This window comes from Mytilus californianus, unplaced genomic scaffold, assembly GCF_021869535.1.
Source record: "Mytilus californianus isolate M0D057914Y unplaced genomic scaffold, xbMytCali1.0.p SCAF_1, whole genome shotgun sequence".
NCBI classification, from domain to species: Eukaryota; Metazoa; Mollusca; class Bivalvia; order Mytilida; family Mytilidae; genus Mytilus; species Mytilus californianus.
Window position 1 is genome coordinate 29,735,031 of NW_026262581.1, and position 11,928 is coordinate 29,746,958.

Sequence of the window (11,928 nt, forward strand, 5' to 3'; positions counted from 1 at the left end):
TCAAATTAAAGAAAACTTACTTTCTTTTAGCTGTTCATGCGGAGGAGAATGCACTGAACGAAACGGTAAATGTGAACCAGGTTGCTCCTGCAAGTAAAACAAAAAGACACTCGATTTATTCTATGCATCAATAATCTTTTTGTATTAAAGTAAATAGTTCCTGCGGAAGTAGTATTTAAAGAGTAAATCGGTTTAAAGTTTCAATATTAAAATTCGTCAATTTTGCACGAAAAAAAATAAAGTAAATACATTTGTATTTAGTGGTCGGCAAGTCGGTAGGCACTTACAAAAACATAAAGGAACATTTTCAATTGTCGGTAGGTCGGCACTTTTATGAGACGGTTAATTTGCATGTAGAGATATAATTAGTACATTTGTATTTAATGTTCAGTTATACCAGTTGCGATAAATAAAATTCATAAGGTAAACCCTGTCAGTTGTTTCATGTCTACCCATACCACACCCAAAATAAAAATAGTTTGGTGCCTTAATTTGGTACAAAATTAAGACCGTTTTTATGCATTTTCACTATTAAAAGTTTTATGATACAGAAGGCTTACTACTGGAGGAGTGTGATCTTGTTCCATGAATACCCTTTTCTGGTCTTCAAATTTGTCAGTTCTCAATGGACACTTTGCTGTATGAATTTGCATATTCGTTCGTTTATCTCCGGTTTTGCATCCACTTTCAAAATTTAGACAATCGATACTTGCATGTGAGCAGATTGACTTGTGTTCTAAAATTTTGTTTCTTTCATTTGTTAAACCACAACCAATGTTTGGACATTGAAACAAGACTTCAGCCTTGAAACAAGCGTCTAAGTGAAAAAGTTCTTCTTCACGAAGCACTGTCTTTTTACAAAGCTTCCTTTTTGTTTTAGACTTCGCACAATACTTTTCATGTTCATTTATGTCTTTTTTCATTATCGCTTGGCCACATTTATTGCAAAATAATGAAGCAAACAAATCAATTTCTGAATCTTTTCCTGTAAGTCGTTGATCGCATTCAAAATGGTGATTCTGGCAAAGAATGGAGCGATGTTGACATTTAAACAAGTGTTGTTCTATTTGGCATCTTATGATTTTCTCCCCACATCCAACTGATGGACAAGTTATCAACGTAAAAGTACATTCCTCAATATGATTATCGAGACACCATTTCGCGAGGAAATGCGGGCAAGATTTGTTTGGACATTTGATTGGTCTATATCTGCATGTTTTTACATGAGTTATTAATCTGGTGAATTCTCTTCCACTGCATGAAGGTTGGCTCCTATTAAAACGTTTAAACCCGTTGCATTTGTTTGCACCTGTCCTAAGTAACGAACCTTATGTTCAGTGGTTGTCGTTTGTTGATGTGGTTTATAAGTGTTTCTCGTTTCTCGTTTTTTTATATATATTAGACCGTTGGTTTTCCTGTTTGGATGGTTTTACACTAGTCATTTTTGGGATCCTTTATAGCTTGCTGTTCGGCGTGAACCAAGGCTACGTGTTGAATGCCGTACATTGACCTATAATGGTTTACTTTTACAAATTGTGACTTTGATGGAGAGTTGTCTCATTGGCACTCATACCATATCTTCTTATATCTGTATAAACATAAACATTATTATGTCGTGAACTCGATATTTGAGTCACAAGGTGTAAAATTAAAGTGCCCAAGAACTTACTGAATGCACAAGTGAATCTATTATAAATGTTAAGCATAAGCTACTGTTTAGAGAAACAATTATAGTACGGTTTTTGTGTTGTTTTATGTATTAACAGGAGTTTAAAGAACCTGTGTTGCTCACCTATATATTCAACATTTGTCAATTTTTGGTAAAAATCATCGTAGTGCATGAAATGGTAATAAGCCTATTTGAAGATCTTGTCTTACTGATCATTTTTTATGTTTAAAGTTTCATCTATGGAATGAACCCTTCAAAATAATTATAAATATAGTCAAAAATGCTTATAAAATCGGGAAAATCGTCATTTAAGAGCAATAACTTCAATAAGGATCATTATTGATAATTTTGTTTAGTTATATGCCCTAATGAATGATTGTGGCCAAACTTATTTAGTTAAATTAAGCCAGTAGTTTCAGAGGAGAATATTTTTAAAGATATTTATCAAAAATCGCAAAAGTTATAAAAAAAAAATCGTCATTAAAGGGCAATAACTCCAGTGTGATGTCGTCTTTCGATTTTTCGATTTTTCTCTTTTTGTAGATCTTGTCTTTGTAATCATTTTCCTGATTAAACTTTTTCTCTATCTATTACAGTTTTTCAAAAATGATTTAAATTATAGAATTGTAAAAGTTAACCTTTAAGGGTAATAACTTTCATAAGGAAGTCGTCTGACTGTTTTGACATAAACGATCAGCAGGAAGATCTCAACATTCTTAACATTTCTGCCCTTTCAGATTTTCTGTATTCATAGCTATTTTCAAGCTAATAGACCGAACTTGCATTTTATCTCTATGTTCTAAGAAACAGATAATTGTCTACACATTGGGTAGTTCTTAATCGGACGAAATTCTTAAATATCAAATAAACCAAACAGGAAGTATCAGAGAATGGCTAATAATATAACTTTAAGATGATATTATGACACAAGACGATTTTTTAGAAGCTCCTGGCTTGGTACAGGCATATCATTAACTATTTATCAATTTCCTAAAGACGGTAATGACCAGACGCCTTAAATTTATGGTAGACATGAAAATAACTTTCCCTGAAGTTGAAGTTGCATTGTCTGTTTACAAAATACAAGAAAACTATCAATTTAAAGAACACTCTTTTCTTACTTTTTGGTAGCTGTTCGTGTGGAGAAGAATTTACTGGACCAAACTGTAAATGTAAACCAGGTTGCTCCTGCAAGTGAAACAAAAAGGAGAACACTCGAGTTATTCCATGCATCAATATTGTTTGTTTTTTTTTTTGTACTAAAGAAAATAGTTCCTATGGAAGTAGTATTTAAAAATTAAATCAGTTTAAAGTCGGCAATATTAAAAGTCGTCAATTTTGCATGGAAAATAAATATATTTTATATTTAGTGGTCGGCAAATCGGGAGGTCGACACTTTAAACAAATAAGAAATTGTTTCATATATCGGCAGGTTGGCACCATAAGAGACAGTAAATTTTATGTAAAGATATGATTAGTGCATTTGTATATAACGTTCGGACATACCAATTATGATAAATAAAAATCTTACTCAACATTAGGTAAACCCTGTTAGGTTTTTCATATTTTCCCATACCGCACCGTAAATAAAAATGGATGGGTGTCTTTGGTATAAATTTATGACCGTTTTTATGCATTTTCACTTTCAAAAATGTATTATACAGAAGACTTACTGCTGGAGGAGTGTGATCATGTTCCATACATAACTTTTTGTGGTCTTCCAATTTGTCAGTTCTCACATATCTATGACAAACGTCAGAAAATGAAAGCCTGTACTTCCTTTGACACGTACGCTCATGAATTCCCCAAGTTGATCTGAAGGAAATTTACAAAAATACTTATTAATTCATTATTATTAATAGAATTGCACATTGATACCCCCGAGGGGTTGAAGGCATAAAACTGTATGACCTTGGCCCTTAAGCACATAAATAAACCTTATGTTTGTGATTAAATTGTACACGTATCCGAAATGATTGTAAACAGTGCCAATATATCTGTTACCTTAATAGGTTTGCAGCTAGATAAACAAACTTTGTTTACAATACAATTGTCAGAAGTGGTTGCGTATGAACTAAGTCATATTATACCCTTTTAAACAGGAACAGTTTACCCTTCCGAGGCACTTGAAACGATTTGTATCGTGTAATTTCTGCTTTGGTGATTATAGCGATTACTTTTCATTTCGGTCATGGTCTTGTTTGTTCCTTTTTACGATTTGTCTTTTCGTAGATAACATTAAAAAAACTTTACCTAGGAACAAACATTCCGCATAATGGACATGTCTTCTTCGTCTGACAGTTTTTTATGTGAGATTTTAGTTTCTTGAAAGTCAATTTTCTCCCACATACCTCACACTGTGAGAGTCGAAATGGACACGATGATGTATGATATTGTATACTTATTCTTTTATCTCTGGTTTTACATCCCCTTCCAGAATTTGGACAACTGATATTCGTGAGTAAGCATATTGACTTGTGTTGTAAAATTTGGTATCTTGCCATTGTAAATCCACAACCAATGTTTGGACAAGAGACTTCCACCATTAAGCAAGCGTCTAAGTGAAAAGGCTCTTCTTCACGAAGCATTTTCTTTTTACAAAGCTTGCATTTTGTTTCAGACTTCACACAATACTTTTCATGTTCACGTAAATCTTTTTTCATCATGGCTTGACCACATTTGTTGCAAAGAAATGAAGCAAATAAACAGGTTTCTAAATGATTGAAGGTGTCCTTTTCTGCAAGTCGTTGATCACATCCAAAATTGTGGTTCGGGCAAAGAATAGTGCGATGCTGACATTTTAACAAGTGATGTTCTATTCGACAGCTTAAGATTTTCTCCCCACACCTCAATATGTTTATCCAGACACCATTTCGGGAGGAATGTCTGGCAGTGCTTGTTTGAACATTTGATTGGTCTATATCTGCATGTTTGTACATGGGTTATAAATCTGGTGAACTCTCTACCACTACATGCAAATGAACAATGACCGTACCGGCAGTTTAAAAAGCAGTGTTTTAATACACCTATTAATCGCCACATTTGAAATGGATTGATGTTGTGTTTTGACTGATCAGATGCCTTTTCTTTCAATGCCGATTTCTTAACTTTTTCAACGATATTACGTGTCCACGTCAGTGTTTTTATACCATTCCATCTAATTCGTCTAAACTTTGGTGGTGGTTCTATAATAAAATAAAACAATAATTTTAAGAAACACGAAACGCGATACACAAAGTGTTTAAACTCCTTAACAATCTGAATACATAGTTTCCGTATGTATTTAATTTTTATTTGGTGTTTCTATAGAATATTTTGGAAACTTGAGGTTACATGGTTACTAAAGCTTGTACACAGGACAAAAAAGAGTGAGAATTTGAATGGTTAATTTCCAGTGATGATTATTTTCTTATATGCAATGAAATGTTATGTGAAATTTTGTCTATAGTGCTGGACAGGATAAAACTTTACTCATGCCAAGTATTTCTTCATTTGAAACAAAGATAAAATCTGAACAATTTTTTTAAAAGTGCAAATTTTACAAAGACTAATAGGGGAAAATCAATGATGGTATTACACCTTGATAGACAGTACCTTGCAATTGTAGCAGAAAAACGTTATTTTGTCATTGAGTTGTAGATCAGCACAGAAACAAAGCGCGCATATACCACTCTTCAAGTTCACAAAATTTAACCAAAAACACACTAAATAACGAGCTACATAACTTGTTTTACACTTGTATTGAACGCCTTGTCTCTCTTAGATAGTGTTGATTGTATATTATTTTGTTTTTGGCCGGGTTGGACTAGGTTCGGCTGTATTTACCTTGTTATATCATGTGGAAATACATTTTAATGGTATGTGTTTTCATTATTATGAATTGTGGCTTTTTTATCATTTTACATGCTTACATGCTTTCATTATTGTGGATTTTTCTTTCAAATTGTATGTTTATCTTTTGTTATATTATGTAGTTATCGATTATATCAAAATCTGGTACAAACTTCTCTATATTTTTGTTTGAAGTACCGATCTATGTAAGTTTGTGATTACAATTACTTCCCTTTCCTGGTGTAAACTTAACAGTCTTTTAAATGATATGAATAAAAGGAGATGATTCGTACATATGTCAAAGTGATGTTGGGATTTCAATTCAGTGTCAGATTTTAAAATATATATTAAAATAAAAAATAAAAAATTGACGATATAAAAGTGAATAGTATAACTGTCCCTAATAATTTCTACGAAAATATAGATCAATTTAAAAGTTTATCCTTAAGTTTCATTACACATTCACATAAATTGATTATTCTCCTGATGATATGATTGAAGTTATTATCGTCAGTCTATAGAAAATGGGAATCGGGGAACATCATTTCTCATGTGGAGTAGCGATATTTTCTAATATGAAATTGTAAATATTCAGACACTTAATGAGAAAAAAGGTGCGCACTTTCCATAGGCAGATCGTTCTTTATTGATGATCAGATATTCTTGCAACCTCCATAGAAAACTATAAATCAATATCAACAATATAAATTAGTAACTCTTGTGAAATGAGGAACAAACACGAATATATGTCCATATGACACCATCACCAGGCCACCGTATCACATTCCTTGTTCTGTGAACCGCGAAATCTGGTTTGAACCCTAAGTTGTCATATACTTTTTTTTCAAATGACATCATCATGAACATTTGTATTAAGTTACAAATTGATGTGATCACAACTTCGATAAAGACTACCTTTAACAAAATATTTATCTCTACTTTAACCAAACCGTTATCCTGGTACGGGACATACAGACGCAATGACCAGAAAACTTAAAACTCACTCACTATCGTAGACGGAGCATACCGATATTGATACAAACAATGTGATATTTTAAAACATAGTGTATTAGAAATATTACCTAGCATGGCTTTCGTTAGTCGAGCTATGGCTTGCGTCTGGTATATCACGTGACTTGATCTGGTATGTGTGTATTTCCAGACATGGATACAGTTTGAAACTTTCAGATATCTGGGAATTTTACATGGCTGAAGGATGATTGGAAACACTCGATGAATCCCTTTGGTTTTCATGTACTTCCAAATAGCAAGATTGGCCATAAACATACATAAATCATCAGACAGAAAATTCTTTGTGATAAAAAGCATGGTAATCTTGGACTGTTCCATTCCTTTTTCGATCTGACCACGCATGACTGGTTGACCTGGTATTTCATCTCGATCAGGGTTGTAGAACAAACAATTGCTATTCTCGAAGGGCTGTAGCAACCCGTTGACCAATTTACTATCATCTTCACTATAACTTGCAAAAACATGGTATTCTTTGTCTTGAAGGTTAAGGAAGTTTTTCCATTTACTTTTCATGTTGTCTTTGTTTATCTAAAATTGTTATATAACATTCAAACAAGTACGGAAATTCAGAAATATAAGAGTACTATTAAAAAGCATTTGAGGAAGAAATTGTGTACTCTTAAAAAGGTTTTAAATTTTTTATTTGTACAATAAATGTACGAGTTATTTTAGATAGGTTTTTTTACTGGGAAGTTTAGGGATTGGTAAAAATACAGTGTTTAATTAATTGTCTAAATCTGAAATTATTATTCGATTCTTATATTTTGACACCTTTTAATTATTGTCATGATTTCGTATTTTTTTAGAAAAAACTTATTTGTCACTATGTAAGTAACTGTTCTGTTTAATTTGTTCCAGAAATATCATATACAAATCCCTGTTTATATGGTTTTTTTTTTTAGATCTCTATCAGAAAATCTTTATGCATTTATTCTAAGGAAGGGGTATTTGCATTATTCGTTTTAATTCGTAGACTAAAGGGTGTTATAAATTCAGACTGAAAAGCGAAGAAAAATATAGTCTGCATATTCATTCATCCTTCCAGCAGATAAACAATAAAGTCGGTGCAGAGCAAGTAAGGCACAGTAAGCAGACGAATAACAATAAGATTTAAGTGCAAGCTATTTTGATTTCGATTTGTTATCAAACAGCTCCTGTTGAAGCTATACTGAATAATAATTATGGTGTGCCTACATTCGGAGAATTTATATTACAGATAACCGAAACCACAGAAAACAATTGGATTGGATAGCTTATGTTAATTTTAATGTTACTGTTCAATTCTGATAACGACACGAGATTCTAGATTAAGTAATATTTAATATTCTGTATTTTAATCAGATAAAAAAGAAACGGTAGAGCTTATAACAACGTCAACGCACAACGCAAACGCAAACTACCTACTTGTGTTATACTTATCCAGTGGAATATCCAGTGAACGAAAACAAAAGAAAATTCACTCTTCTTCTGATAGAGTCGAGAAAGTCAATAATAAAACAATGCCGGTGACGATATTGATATTGATCAAAAGTTATTTCCAAATAATAATTGTTCATTTTAAAGAAATTATTTGTTAAACTGTGTTATCAGAAATATACATGCAAATACACGATGTTTTATGTTCAGTATTTATCGAGATAATTGCATTAGAAGCTTGTGAAATTGAAATTCAACAAATGCAAATCTTTGCTGCATATTGATAAAAAAAAATTGGAAAAAATCATGAACATACAAAATCTAAAGATCTCTCGGGTCACCAATTTTCGGAGTGTTCCACAAAGTCCTTAACATGTTACAAGTTCCAAAAGTATACTTATTTTTTCACACCTGAGTTATCGAGCAAACCGGTCTGCTCTTGTCACATGTACATTCAACAGAGAAATATTGTCTTTTCGTGAATATTAAAATTAAAAATGTCTGTCTGTGCAGGTTAAGGAATTAAAGATAACTATTTTTATAAAGTAGATATCTTTCTACTCTGTTTTATACAATTTTAAGAAAAGGTCGTCCTAATTTTTGTACATGTATTTGCGGTCTTCTCGATCTATTCACATTCAATGTTTACATCGACATAAGGTCCGTTTGAATTTGCTTAGTAACTTAATTTCAAAAGTGCCAATCTTTGCTGCATATCAATCGATTCCTTTGGATTTTTTCCCTGACTTTCTCTGATCTAGCTGTATATATATATACGGATAATTAACATGTCCAAGAAAGGAAAACAGTCAGTAGAAAAACAGATTGAAGAAGGTTCTCCAGGAATTTGTTCGCATAGCAACATTTTAAACCAATTTTACACCAAGCTTCTATAGCCTGCTGTACTCGTCGTTTATGGAGGGAAATGATAACATTGAATGGAAGTTTTGTTTTTATTTTTACTAATTTCTATTTTACTATTTACCAGAACGTTTTCCCGTGAATCCATAATTGATAGCGTCCTTGCTAAAATGGGACAAACATTGAGAAGATCTAGTTTTCCGTATTTACAGGGGAGGTAATATGTTGTCACTAGATTTCCCACTGTATCATTGGTTGTTCATCAACATCATATACATGTATTATATATATAACCGAAAATAAATTATTATATATTCATAATTGAACCGATATTGCAAATATTTGACACAAAAATATTTAGAAAAAAGAAAATATGTTATACTTACATCTATCTTTTCATCTGAGATCTTTTTAGCTAAAAATTAGAGTTTAAGTAATGAAAATCTGGATAAACCAACCACAAAATGTCGTTATACCCTACTTCCAAGCTGTCAACATAGAGTTATTCTTCCTGTTACATTTTGTACGTTGTGCTGACGAGAAATTTATCATTACGTAGTATTTGATAAGCTCACACACTGTAAATTTATAAACGAGGGTCAAAAACTTTTTGTCTTTTCTTTTATCATTTCATCAACAATTCATTGTGTTCAAACATCCCTTTACTCTATTTCTTTTCTTTTCAACCGTACAATATCCTTTTGTTCGCAGTGAATAGGTGGATCCAATTTACGTCACAAATATGCATCTCCAACCATGTGACATAAGAGTAGCAAAGGTAAATTTTTGTCCACATAGTATATAAAATCTTGAGGAAGTTCCTGGTAAATGTATTTTTTTCCTTATTAACATTTTTTTAAATTTGGCCTAGTACCAAGAATAGATAAAAATAAAAAGTGTAGATTCCATACGGCTGAGGGAAGCTAACTCAGAAAGCTTGGATAGTGATCTCCATGCGTCTTTTGTTAACCTCTGGTTAATATCTAAGGGACGGTGCAAAATCTATTTGATAAACGGGCTGGAGAAATTGATATTGGACATGGTACTTTTTATATCTGGCGGGGAAAACCCATCTTTAATTGATAATGGTGAAATACACTTTTAAGGGGATGGACGAGGATGGGGATCATGCTGAGAAACAAAACGACTGATCCTGATTAACGTTTCAAAGTTGCATGTTGCATATGCCTATACATTGTGTGACCATATTTTAGATATACGCATCTGGTGCAGTAAAATTGGTACCATTAATGTTATTACTACCATTGAGTCGACACCTCTGCTTGTGCACTGTTAATCCCCGAGGGTATCACAAACTCAGTAGCCAGTACTTCAGTACTTGCATAAAATACGGATATTGTGTTTTTAGGCTTTGAAATTAATCTGAATTAAGGAATATAATTTCCTCATGCAAACCTCTGATTCCTTGCTCTGCTTTATCTAAACGTTTTGTCATTTTTGGTTTATCAGCTCTATTTTTTTGGGATTGTCAAATATTTTTGCCTCGACCAACACTGAAGAGACACGTTTTGTCGAAATGAGCATCTGGTGCAGTAAAACTGTCTGCCTTAATAAACAGTGTGTATTTATAATTCTTTTAATCATAATTTTGTCCCTTTTGTACTTTCCTCAACAAGGAAAGAACCATGCACTTGGTGATATTTCACATTTAATTTATTCTCCTTATTCAATGTACAAACTCCATTTTTATTGGTGATTGAAGCCGGAGTGCCCGGAGAGAACCACTGACCTTTAGCAGGAAAACTGATATCCTAGTCATTTATGAACGGAGTCGAACGTACCTGCCACGAGCGTGGTTGGAACTCAAAACATCGATGATTGACAGTAATGACATACCTTATCTCCTTATTTTTATAGTTATATATTAATTCAAATACTTAGACCACTCGGTTACCGATGTTGTCGGATACCCTAATAGTCCGACGCGCCATTAGTCTGACTGTCATGAAATAAAAGTTCCTATAAAGATAACCTGAAGTCGAATTATTAACCTCCTGAAATATTTCTGGAGGTCCTTAAACACAATAAAGTTGACTAAATCTGTGCCTCATTATATCCAATGACAAAACGCGTAAAATATTGAAGGGTTCTATCTGGAACAGAGAATATTTAATATAACCAATTTTCCCACTGTTTTAAATGTTGAAAGGAATATACACTCCATCCTAATTCACTTCTTTTCAAACATTGGTTAACCTCTAGACGATTAATGCCATGTTTATTCTCCAAATAATGGCATTATTTATTGTGACATTTAAGCTTACTTACTAAAAAGTATATTAAAATAATGTTCATGCATTCGAGATGAACTAAATTATATTGAATGGATGTATTTATACAAGAAACGTGTGTCCGATTTGCTTATTGATTTGATTTGATTTTCTGTGTTTTAACGACAATTTTAAGCACCGCTATTGGGCTATTTCGTGGTGGCCAGTTTTATTGGTGGAGGAAGCCGGAGTGCCTGGAGAAAACCACCGACCGTCGATAGGAAAACTGACAGTCAATTAAGATTGGAGTCGAGTGCACCCGCACGAGCGGGGTTCGAACTCACAACCTCGGTGTTGACTGGCTAGTGATTACAGTAGTAACTACTTAGACCACTCGGTTTTGCTTATTGAAGTCAGCCTCAAACATTGTACAATAAATCTATGACTTGGGTGAGTTTTTTTCTTGGGAAATTTATGGACTTTTAAGAATACAGTGTTTTTAATTAATTGTCTAAATCTTTAATTATTTTATTCGATTCTTATTTTTGACACCTTTTGATTATTGTATTGCGATTTATTTAGAATAACTTACTGGTTATTGTGTAATTTACTGTTCTGTTTCATTTGTGTTCCAGATATATCATAAACAGAGCTCTGTTAATGTGTATTCTTAAATCTCTATCAGAAAATCATTATGCATTCATTCTGAGAAAGGGGTATTTGCATTATTCGTTGAAATTCGCAGAACGCAATGTGTTTAAAATTTCAGACTGAAAGCGAAGACAAATATGGTCTGCATGTTCATGGATCCTTCCAGCAGAAAAACAATAAATTCGCTGCAGAGTAAATTGGGCACAGTAAGCAGATGATTAACAATAGTGTTTACAT

General features: G+C 32.8%; 1 pseudogene; it reads right to left on the reverse strand.

Moving 5' to 3' along the window:
- LOC127718656 (uncharacterized) lies at nucleotides 1–9,590 on the reverse strand (annotated as a pseudogene).
- Nucleotides 9,591–11,928: the final 2,338 nt, after the last annotated feature.